This window comes from Eptatretus burgeri, chromosome 4 (assembly GCF_056783735.1).
Source record: "Eptatretus burgeri isolate ZD-2024b chromosome 4, Ebu_testis_v1, whole genome shotgun sequence".
In the NCBI taxonomy this organism is placed as follows: domain Eukaryota; kingdom Metazoa; phylum Chordata; class Myxini; order Myxiniformes; family Myxinidae; genus Eptatretus; species Eptatretus burgeri.
Genome location: NC_140964.1, coordinates 93,677,355 through 93,687,354, shown reverse-complemented (window position 1 = coordinate 93,687,354; position 10,000 = coordinate 93,677,355). Strand labels below are relative to the sequence as shown.

Sequence of the window (10,000 nt, the reverse complement as noted above, 5' to 3'; positions counted from 1 at the left end):
AGTTGAATATCTCTATGACCTTTAAAGTGGCGGAGCATGACTACAGGATTTTTGCAATGACAGAAACTTTAATCTGTTATAACTGTGGGGCATATGGTCACACCAAATATTGTCCTGGTGGTAAGAAAGAAACATATGCTGCAGCTGCTGCAGATGGACTGGGTCATGCAACCACAACTACCACAGGCAGGTTGAGTAACGTGACTGTAGAGGCTGCAGGTAAACCAAAACATGTGACTACCCCTGTTGAAAAGGAATTGGGCCACGTAAATATGGATGCCAGAAGAGGATTGGGTCACGTGACTGCAATAGCAGAACCTCCGCTTCTAACCACAGCCGTGTCGGTAGATTTGGCAAACCAGCCACAGATAGACAAACTACATACGTTAAAATGTTCAGGTAGGATTGGAGATGGTGTCGATAGTAACCAAGTTGAAACAGCAGAAGGGCTGGAACCCTTGGAAGTTTTTTTTCAGTGATGACTATAAAGATATGGAAACTGCTTCAAGGAGAGTTTTGAAACGGCCCAACATAAGCAATGAAAGTAATTGTAAAGGCAGCAAAGTGTTGGTAGTCCAAGAAGATGGTGGTCTCGACAAGCCTTCACATACTGAACGGAATGGTGAAGCACTCGGAGATGAGCTTCCACCCATTGCTAATGTTGAAGGAGATGAAACGATGGACAAGAATGCTTGGATGCATGAAACGTAAAGCTTGGTTATCGAAGATAACAGTCAACTTGAGACATATGACAAAAAAAACAAAAACTGACAGTGATGAAGAAGGAGATTCCTCCGTGCAGTGCCAACAGGAAGAAAGCACCACTTCCGATACAAAAGGGGGTCAAGGAACACAACTACAAGTAAACAACACAGGTGTGGTCCCCGATGAATGATCCTCCTCCTTAAGTGAAACTTCAGGGTCACTGCAGGGGGATAACAAGCAAAACGTAGTAGTAAAGGAGGAAATTGTTAAGTTTCTAAACGAAACCTTCAGGCAACGCAAGGTGCAAATTAAGGATTATTTTCCTGATATTAAAGTTTTCATTGCGACTGCAAAACATATGATACAGAGGAATGATGACTCTGGAACTTTCTGAACCACAGTTTCAACGCCTCAGGAAAGCTTTGACAAAAGCAAACAAAGAATTGCAGGAAGGAGTTTATTTTTAGTGCCTGGTCCTTTCTCACCTAAACTTTGACAATGATGGAGTTAAAGATTGCAACCCTGAATATGAAGGGGGATCGAGCCCCATGCGAAGAATTCAAACGATCCAAGCTTTAGAGAGAACAAAGGCTGATATTATTCTCTTACAAGAGACCCATGCTACAAACACTCTAAAAACTGAGTGGGAGAAATTTTTAGAGGGCAGTGGTTCCTAAGCGGTTTTCCCACACCCAAGGCTGGGGTTGCCCTGTGCTTAAATCAAAAGTTTTCCGCACAGCAGGTTTCCTTCAAGGAAATGCACAAAGGGCATCTCATATCTGTGGAGTTCTTGTGTAATGCACAAAAAATAATTGTGGTGCATGTCTACACTCTGAGTGATCCTATAGAAAGGAAACTTTTCTTTCCTATTTTGGAAGAGTTCATTAAAGACCAGGACCTGACTGCGTTCGTTTGCTTTGCTGGAGACTTTAACTGTACTATTCGCCCAGAAATTGATAGGAATGGTCATGAGCCCCATGTAGCCTCAAGTAAAGGGTTGAAGGACATCATTCAGAACTATTGTTTTACAGACGTATGGAGACTAGAACACCCATATCTGCATAGCTACACATGGTGCAGATGTCAGGACGGGTTTATATCAAGGCAAGACTTGATAGAATATATGTCAATAAGCCGATGCTAAATGTTATAACTACATCCCAAATTCTACTAACCAGTTTTACAGACCATAGTTTAGTTGTACTTTCCTTTAAATTACCATTGCCATCAACTGGCAGTGCATATTGGACCTTGAATACTCGTCTTTTAAGTGACAAAAAATTTAAAGACTATTTTAAGGCTGTATGGAAAAAAATTTGCACTTCCAAGTTTGAGCACGCAAACCTCCGAATGTGGTGGGACCTCGCAAAATCCCAAATGAAATCCTTTTGTCAGCAATATAGTTTATACACAACTAAGGTGGAATCTTACTCAATAGAGTTGTTAAAATCTGAAATTGTGTCTTTACAAGGGAATAATGACGATGCTGGGAAGGACACACGAGATCAGCTGTTATGGGCAAAGAGAACTTTGCTAACAGAAATGGTTAAACAAAGGGCAATAGGTACCTTGGTACAAATGAGGATGAGCAATCTGACACTTGATAGGCCAAATAAATAATTTTTCAAATTAGAGAACTCCACCAAGAAGTCACAACAAATTCATAGCTTACTCACTCCAAATGGAGTCTTGAAGACATCCCAACAAGGAATCCCGGGTGTCTTAAAAGATTTTTACTCAGACCTTTACTCCCCCAGGAATGTAGAAAATGGAATGATACAGCAACTGATTGCTGGACTTCCAAAAATTGAAGAGAATCAACAACGAGTGCTCGACTCCTTAATCACAGCCGAGGAACTCGAAACGGCTATGCGAAGTTTAAAAGACGGGAAGGCTACTGTGATTGATGGCTTACCTGGAGAATTTTACAAGACCTTTTGGAGGGTTATTGGACCTGAGTTTCGTGATGTTCTCAACGAAATTCTATTGGTTCGGACATGTATACAGTATATTTGTCATTCTTCTCTCTCTCTCTCTCTCTCTCTCTCTCTCTCTCTCTCTCTCTCTCTCTCTCTCTCTCTCTCTCTGTCTGTCTGTCTGTCTGTCTGTCTGTCTGTCTGTCTGTCTGTCTGTCTGTCTGTCTGTCTGTCTGTCTGTCTGTCTGTGTGTATCTTTGCGTGTGTGCAACACACAACACACAGAGTGCAACAAAAATGCAAATATGCAGAGTGCCAGTGCAACAAAAATATAATAAACCGTTTATTATCCCCCTGCGGAGCCAGAGACTAAGGCATTGTATACGTGTGTTCGAAATATTACCAGTTCATTACCTTCGCATTCTGTGAAAGGTTATGTTTTTGTCGCTGTGTATTTATTTATTTGTGAATATGTGTGTTTGTTTGTTATTCGCATAACTCAGAAAGTATTAAACCGAATTGCATGAAATTTGGTGCGATGATTCGTGAGTATCCAAGGACGATTTGATTAGATTTTGGGAGTGATCGGGTCAAAGGTCAAGGTCAAGGTCATGAAAAGGTCAAAAACACTCTTGAGCATAACTTCCTTCATAATATAGCTATCGACATGCAACCACCACCATATTGTTCCATGACGAGATACCTTTCGGATATGTAGTGTCGGATTTGACGTAACGTCATCGGAAGTGCATCTAAATGACGTCACAAGATGACGTAAATTTTCAATTTTCGATCTCATCAGTTTTGATCATACCGTTTTGTAGGACTTACCTTAAGGACGTCACACACCAAATTTGACTTTGATCGGACTGACCGTTATGACGTCATTGACGTTTGAACATGACGTTTTTCAATTGTGGCTAAAATGTCCTGATATTTTACATTAAATATCTATATAATTTATAAAGCAAAGTCTCCCAAATCCAGGCATTAGGATTAGTACCAAAATATCTGTATATTGATTGATGTACAGGTTTTGCCAATTAACTCTGCAGTCAAGGTCAAAATATACTTGTAGACTTAGCTTCAGATCTAATAGAGCTATTGATATGAAACCAACGTTAAAACGTTCAGTGAACTACGAGCTTTCAGAATGGTAGTCCCCGATTGGACATGACGTCCCCAGAAGTGCGTCAAAATGACATCAAAAGATGACGTCATTTTTCAACTTTTTTATTTTTCAGTGTTTATCATTCCATTTTGTTGGACTGCCTTCAAGGAAGTTACACACCAAATTTGACGTCAATCGGACTGACGGTTGTGACGATATGGACGTTTTAAAATGAAGTTTTTCAAATGTGCCCGGAAAAAAGTTGCGGCGGCGAAGGTATGCGCTCTACCGAGTGCCCGTTCTAGTTGTATATGTGTGTATGTGTGTATATATATATATATATATTTATAATCACGCACACACACACACACACACACACACACACACACACACACACACACACACACACACACACACACACTTGCCGTATGTGTTTGATTCTGCACTTTGAGATAAAATTGTTCAGCAGAGATGTTGCACTTGCTTTGAGCCATCTGGTATGGGTTTGATTCCCTACCTGAGTATAAACTGTTGGATTGGTGCTTCACTGGTAGGGCCTTGCGTCGGTGAGTGCACTGTCCCTTGGATGGATGTTCAAGACTCTTCTGCTAGCATAAGTTTGCCGTTAAAGACCTCGCGATGGGTAAGCAAATTTTAGCTGGCACCCTGAACCAATGCCAATTTCTACCCCATTCGGCTTTAATCGAGAGTCTGGTTTGAACAGCCGGGTTGTGAAAGGCTTGGACCACAAACATTCCCCATTCAACCCCATGAAAAGGTGGGAATAATTGAGCAAGAGTAGTAGTAGTAGTATTAGTAGTAGTAGTAGTAGTAGTAGTAGTAGTAGTAGTAGTAGTAGTAGTAGTAGTAGTAGTAATAGTAGTAGTTTGATGGAGCCCAACTGGCTGTTGATTTTTTTTTTTTTAATTTAAATTAGCCAAAATATTTATTATATAAATATCCCAGTTTTTATTCATCTTTGAAATCAAGGAATTTTATTTTGATTTTCAAGGAATATAATCAAGGAATTTTATTTTATTCATCTTTGAAACCAATGCTAGTGTTGTCCATAATAACTATGACAACACAGACTTGGCAATACCCAGCAGGATAATTTGTGATTTCTCTCTGCATTTGAGACTTCCTCTTTTTCAGTGTCTATTCTTTGTACACCGCACACTTTAACCATCGTTCAGACATTTGGAAATTGTTCCAATGATTCCCTAATGACTTTGCTCAGTTATATCCCTCTTGATTGTCTTGCCGTCACTTCTGATGGGCCGATTAATTTCCAGTTGATGTTTCTCTTTCAGATAAGCAGAAAGATGGCGAAATACCAGACGGTTCAGCCAGCACAACGTGCAGACGAGGTATGATGAACTACGAGTACATAAAAGGGAGGTGGAATTTATTACTTGTCCTCCCATTGCGCATCTTTGATCTGTCTGCCTTTGCATAGCTATATGGTTTATTCATCAGAACATGAGGGCTGGCCAGATAGCCTAGACATAAAAGTACACTAACCTCAAAGCTGTCTAGCTTGGGTTTGAATCCTGACCCAGTTATAAACTGTCATCCTGGTGTTTTTCATGCAAAGCAATTCCTCGGTGTGTACGCCGTCCCTTGGATGGACATTAAGGTTGGTGTCCCATCGAGTGGCATTAATTGGTGGACATTAAGGATCCCACAATGTCATTATTGAAGAGTAGGTGAGTTATTGCTGACATCCTGAACAAATTAGAAATTCTTCCCTGGATTGCGGATAGCAAATGGTCTGGTCTTTTTGGAGGCTCCTTGACACCAGGTTACACTGCTTACAATCCAGGCAGCCTCTGCACTTTTAACAAATTTACCAGGAACCTTGCTCCTCTCATGTGAACGGCCATCTTCAGCTACAAAGGGCAACCTACACAATCGATACATTCCTACCCCTAATGGATCTCGGTGATAATGCTCTCTTCATTGGGGAAAGCTGTTCCCCTCATTTTGAGTAAAGGGCACTTGACTTTGGTGTATAAATATTCCAGTAACTTTAGTCAAAGCAATACAAGAACTTGGACACAGGAGGAGGCGAGTTGGCTCATCATGCCCCATTAATTTAATCTGTAAGTTTATTTGTAGTCTGTAATACTGTTATGGTCATCAGACCATCCCGATTGCCCGGTTCTAATCCAGTGGGTCGTGCTGAACGATTACAAAAGTCACCTGCCTCAGAGACTTCCTGTGGCCATTCCTCATCCCAAGCTCCGTTACCATACAGATTAAAGTCCTTGGACTGGGCGAGTGCCGTGCCGATAGGCAGTTACGTGACAGATCTTAATCTTTGGCCGACCAACTAAGTCACGTGATGCGATCTTATCTAGCGACACCATGACCACAACTAATTTTACCTTAAGCAGTTTACCTCAGAGCCACCAGATGAAACCGTCAGAACAAACAGGATCAGCCAGAGACTAAGGCATTGTATACGTGTGTTCGAAAATCAGCAAAAAGAACGGGATATGTACAATGAAGCAAAAACAAGTAATATACTCCTCTTGCACACTACTGGCACTCGCACCCACGACAAAGATCATGTATATATACACACGCACTTTCGTATTGAAATAATTTGGGCCTTTTGCATGCACTCGACACAAGTGAAAATTGGGGAAGCATGAGATAGTTTTCTCTGACCTTGGCAACAAGTCCTGCAGAACTCATTACATCTCTTAACGGAGGCTGCTCAAGCTGGAGGTCCGTGGCACCAAGAGATACTCATCCCCCCATGATGAATCAGCAACCAACGAGCAAGCCATCAACCAGCAAGCGAGCCCGTCTTTTGTTTGATTGCTCGGGTGCGAAACCACGTTTTCAGGCGTTAATTTTTTTTTTTTTTTAACATTCATCTTCATTACTTTGAGAGGTGTCGGATGCCCACTCTGTTCTTTATTGGTGATGCTCAGTCTCTCAAGCGCCACCGACCAATGGCCATGAGGTTCTCATCAATGACCCCCTGTGCATTGATATCACTGAGTTGTATATATAACTTGAGCGCACCTGCAGCACGCGCTCACGGGACAAGCAGCCACCATTTTGCAATACCCTTCCCTCACTAGAACACGATAGGTATAGGCATAGCTGACAGTGTGATAAGCGCTGGACTTTATCTGGTTCCATTGATAGATCGATTCACATTTGTTTTCCTTTTGTGTTTGTTTTCTTTTGGAGCCTTGTAATTGACTGACAAAACTGAGTCTGATTTTAGCAAGTCAGACGTGTCAAGTTGACTTGGTCTGTGAGAACAATTGAGTTTCAGTGCCTCAATAAAATGGAATGAAAGCAGGCGGGGGGGGGGGGGTTAAACTACAAATTGATAATTGTCCAGGAACAACACACACACACACACACACACACACACACACACACACACACACACACACACACACACACCTCTTAAAATAATTGTGAAGACTACGATATTTCGAAAGTGAAACATTATTTTCAACCCGCATCGATAAATCTCCACTCAATATTTGCACAGATTAGGGCACGAAACTCAAATTTCAAATGTTAATTAGAACAAACCTTCTTCCTCTTCTTCCCTCAACCACACTCAGCATGATTTAGTTTCTCCAGACTTTCGTTTTCTGTACGCATAATGTGTACAAATATGACAGTTTTTGTTTTAGCATCAGTGTTTCTAATATACATGGAGGTCTAATTTCTTCAAGCACTGACTTGTTTGTTCTTGTAGTCCAGAGAATTTTTATCATTAATCTTCATCACTACACTTCAAAATGATTGATCTTCTTCATTCCATTCTTTTTCACTGTCAATGACTCTCATCCATACATTGTTACTGTAAATACCAGAGCATTATTCAGCAGCCTCCTCTTGGATTGTATCGTGACATCTTTGTGTTTTTGGATTTCCTTGCCTCCCCATCTTACACATATACACATTTACACATGCACACATATACACACACACACACACACACACAACAACAAAAACTCAATATCACTGTGGAGCATTTTACTGGTGATAACAATATACTGTACGTTAACATGTTAAATGAAACGCAGTATAAAAAAGATGAGCTGAATCGGTGACTGATTAGGCAAGTACTTAAGTTGAAACTTCACTGCCAAGAGTCAAACAATAATATGATAATAACATCGTTAAACATTTTAAAATCATATTTAATTTAAAATGAAGTTCCCTTACTTGTGAAAAGTGATGCTTTTGGTCACTTACAACTCGTGGGAATGCCTCATTCAGCTAAAAGCTGAATTAAAAGCTGAACATCACCTTTTTGACTGAAATCAGTGCAGCTGACCAGTCTCCCTGGGATATTCCAAGATGGAGGGAATGCCTAATCACTGCTGCCACTTGCAGCCGATTCGTCACAACAGCGGGGTGTGCTCCAGTTATATATATATATATATATATGCAGCTCAGTGGTTGAGATTTACTGCTCTGCTGCTCTCCACTACGTCCGCACCAGGTCCACGCCCGGAACAGCACAGCGCAGCCTTGCATAGCACAGGACAGAATTGGACAGAAGCGATGATCTCATTGGCACAAGGGAAGCCAGGCGAGCAAACACTATGAAGCAGCAACCAACGAGCAAGCCATCAACCAGAAAGTGAGCCTGTCTTTTGTTTGATTGCTCAGGCGTGTAACCATGTCTTCAGGCCTTTTTGTTCCGCAAACTTGCATAGGTGCCCAGGCCCAATTGGCTCTGCAATGCTGGGGTGTGTACACGTATTTATCTGCAAATTTGCATGGGCGCCTCAGGTTGATTAGCTGCCCATGTGTGGGGGTGTGTCCGCTTTACGATCCAATCTTTCTCAGAATTGGAGCACTTTATTTTTAACTCCATTTGTGCTGGTGAAAGTTCAGTTTGCAGGGGTTCGGGGGGGGAGGGGGAGACGAAAGACAGCTGGGGAAAAATGCATGTAATGAGATGGGAGGCCGGGTTTAGAGGGAAAAAATAACACACTATAAGGTAGACAATCTATATATTGTTGCGGAAATGGCCCTTAGTGTGTTATTAAATATAGGATTAGCCCAGATCCCCCATTAAATGCATGTTTTGCCAGGTTGTTTGGTATTTGGACGTTACATGTGTGTCGGGAGGTGTAGGAGGCGTGTTTTTGTTCATGCAGTGGTGGTGTACCGAGAGCTTCTTCTTCCTTCCCCTCTCCGGACAATAGTCCCCGCCCAGCGCTCTGGGAGTAGCAGTCGGCTTAGAGAGAGCGCCGGAAAGGGAGGGGTGGATCTGCGACGAGCGCCGAGGTGGCACCGATCGGCTGTACAAGGGACGGCTGTGTCTGTTTTGCGATCGGCTTTCGTGAGGAGCGAGCTGAAAGAAAGGCGGGGAAGGGACTGCATGAGGGGTCTTTCTGTCGTCGGCTGGGAGGCGAGCGAGCGCCAGAAAGGCACGGGTGGATTTGCTTGAGTTTGAGTGTGCGATCAGCAGTAGGAGGAACTGAACCTGAGGGTTAGTCGGCGATCTGCTGAGGGAGTAACTCGTGGTGCGTGTGGTCGGCGATCTGTAAGAGAGTAACGGCCTGAACCTGAGGGTCGAGTCAGCGATCTGCCGAGGGAGTAACTGAGCCTTGTGTCAAGTGAGGATCCTGCTGTATAGAAACGACTAGTGGGAGGCTGCAATCTGCTTCAAGAGAAACTGGCTGCTGTGTGAGTCAGCGATCGACTTTATGAGGAGGTCATCGACAGGTTCAACCTGCATCTAACCACGGAGCCTCTGTCCTTACGGCACAGCCCGACACGTCTCGACACGTCTTGTCGTCCCATAGATCTGCCTGCGGAGCCCAACACCCTGATATGGCCTAACCTCGTGAACAGGCCAGGCCCAGACTTGCATACTGGACCTTGTGAAAAGCCAGCTGGAACATACCATAGATCTTTCGTCTCGTGCCGTCGACCTTACGGGGGCTGAACGTGCTGAGGCTGCGTGCGTGGGTGGTGTGACAAAAGGAGGACGACACCGCCATTTTGCCAGGCTGCATGCTCGAGCTGGGTGTTCGTATCCGTTGACATCGGCTTGTCACGAGCCGCATTCGTGCTTTTGACATTTTTCCTCCCATCCATGAAGCATCACCAAGTACTCTGTGTCTTGTCTCCATGCTGTCGAAGGTTTATCTCACTAGGGTTCCCTTCGAAACGCGCAATCCGTAGCTCCCTAGTTAAAAACGGGTTAGAGATTAATTAACATTGTCCTGAATGCTTTGCTTGTGTTGTGTTCCCCGATGTGTCCCCA

At 43.0% G+C, this 10,000-nt stretch overlaps 1 protein-coding gene across 1 annotated transcript in view; it reads left to right on the top strand.

Annotated features, from left to right (window-relative positions):
* The window catches only part of LOC147028690 (uncharacterized), a 188,611-nt gene that overhangs the window by 778 nt on the left and 177,833 nt on the right, over positions 1–10,000 (top strand). The gene's annotated exons all lie outside the window — the stretch shown is intronic.